This window comes from Aplysia californica, unplaced genomic scaffold (genome assembly GCF_000002075.1).
Source record: "Aplysia californica isolate F4 #8 unplaced genomic scaffold, AplCal3.0 scaffold00339, whole genome shotgun sequence".
Classification (NCBI taxonomy): Eukaryota; Metazoa; Mollusca; class Gastropoda; order Aplysiida; family Aplysiidae; genus Aplysia; species Aplysia californica.
In genome coordinates this window covers 348,290-350,515 of record NW_004797609.1, presented here as the reverse complement: position 1 = coordinate 350,515, position 2,226 = coordinate 348,290, and the positions used below count along the sequence as shown (strand labels likewise).

The 2,226-nt window shown below is 37.4% G+C and overlaps 1 long non-coding RNA gene across 1 annotated transcript in view; it reads left to right on the top strand.

Moving 5' to 3' along the window:
- The window catches only part of LOC101849939, a 7,448-nt gene extending 5,868 nt beyond the window's left edge, over positions 1–1,580 (top strand). Inside the window, exon 3 of the long non-coding RNA XR_220663.2 lies at positions 167–1,580. This is a non-coding gene — a long non-coding RNA (uncharacterized LOC101849939). The remainder of the gene's footprint in view (positions 1–166) is intronic.
- Positions 1,581–2,226: the final 646 nt, after the last annotated feature.

The window sequence follows — 2,226 nt, the reverse complement described above, 5'->3', positions numbered from 1 at the left end:
TATATATATATATGAATTGTGTTTTTCCATCTATCTGTCTTGCTCTCTATCTTTGTCTGTTTTCAGTCTGTTCTCCTGCCTGTCTTTTTTTCCTCTCTCTAACAGACAAAACCCTCTTGTTCGAAAAATAATCTCAAATAATTATTTCTGTTTTCTTTCTCCTCAGATCGTCCATTTTGATGAACGGATCCCGTGGGGGGGAAAAACTCTGACAAAAGGATCTGCAATGTTTACTAAAATGTTTTTGCATATAACTCAATACATGAATATTATGTACTGCCTCAGCGATATACGCGATCGCTGAAATCAATAATGACTGCATGAATGACTCCTTTGTTTGAGAGGCTCCCTATATTCCAAAGCCTACCCCCGCCTCCCTTCCCTCACCCAACCTCTCTTCAACCAGTTCTTCCACATTTTCTTCCACCCCCACCCCAACCCACCCCTTAACCCCTGACCATCTATTCTTTATACAAAACCAAAATAACATGAAGATCAGTAATGTTTTGTGAGTATGGTCTCATTTATTATAAAACGTTTTTCTCTGCTTGGAGACAGCACCCAACCTGCGTTTATACATTGAACGGTAAACAGCTTCTTTTTCCCCGTGTGTGTCTTTGGTATAAAACTGCTGACCTAATTCTGTTATGCATGCGTGCGTCAGTGGAGAGAATGAGTAAAAATATCCCTGTGTTTGAGCTAGTGGAAAGGCATGTTATCCATGTCTTCTTCTGTAAATTGTTTATACATCGATGAATGTCTCTATTTAACAAGTCATGCTAAGGTGCATAAACTTTAAGTGGGAAGGCAAGCAGAAACTCACACTAGCTTTTGGAGCATGTCGCTTCTTGTTATGTCAGCATTTTTTTTTGGTCCTGACAAACAGCAGAAATTCAACCTCCAAAATCGCTAGTAAGTTTTCAAGAGACATTCGTATGAGGTTGCTATTTTGGCCACCAAACAGAACGACATTAAACAATGAACATAGGAAGATAGCAATCGCCTCATCATAATTCACATGATACCCTGCTTTTTTGTCATCTTTAAAATTTTAAAAAAATAAAAATTTTGGTAATTAAAGTTCATGTGATGTCATATTGGTATAAACTTTAGATAAGAAAATGTATTCATTTTGATGTGAATTTATACCTTCTAACCCTCTTTGGTAGCCTTTGTTGAATACAATAATCTATAGCAGGCTCCTACGATCCTCTATACAAGAATGTATATATGTCCATCGGGAATGTATTATGGTAGCCTTTAGAAAAAAGAAAAAACAAAAAAACAAAACAACTACCTGCTCATTATACGCCTGAAGAAAGTAGCCTTCTCACAGAATTGTTACAATTGTTTGTTAAGTTGTCCTGGTTGAAAATAATATCCGTCCATTACTCTTTCCTGTTTATCTTTGTTTTCAATCTTGCCAGATGCCCGTGTGCTCTTCGAATGAAAAAAATATTACACATTAAAAGTTGCAGTCAATCCAGCTTCCTTCGGCGAAGAATGTTTTCCTATCATCTTTTAATGTGCTCTTGAATTAAGAAAATATTGCTCATTAAAATGTCAGTTTCAAAACATGCAGTTTTTGTTTGTTTTCTCTCTCTCTCTCTCTCTCTCTCTCTCTCTATATATATATATATATATATATATATATATATAAATAAAATTATATTTCTCCATGTATATATATACTTTTCTTTCTCTCTCTCTCTCTCTCTCTCTCTCTCTCTCTCTCTCTCTCTCTCTCTCTCTCTCTCTCTCTCTCTCTCTCTTTTTCTTCACCACTCTATTATTTTGCTGTTGAATGTGTTTGAATCTGAATGTGTAGGGGGGGGGGTAGGGGCGGGATGTATAACTGTTTGTCATTGCCCTGTTACTAGTGGATTCTCCTCGTAAAACAAAGAATTCAATCACTGCCCTTTGGCTCTGACGGATCTAAGACAGGGCAGCCGTTTTGAGCTGACGCCATTTATGCAAAAATCAAAGAAAAATGAGTTTTAATATTTTGCTAGTACTTGTAAGCCGAACAAAGTAGTAAAGCTAGAAAAACTTTCCAGCCCTGCTGTGACAGTGGAAGACACTCTCCTGGAAGAAGTGGACTCCTTTACCTACCTTGAAAGTGTCATCGATGGTAAAGGGGGAACAGAGGCAGATGTTAAAGCCAGAGCTCCCAAGGCGAGGTAGGTCAGCATTCATTCAGTCAATTATCAAAAGTCTGGAAAGCAA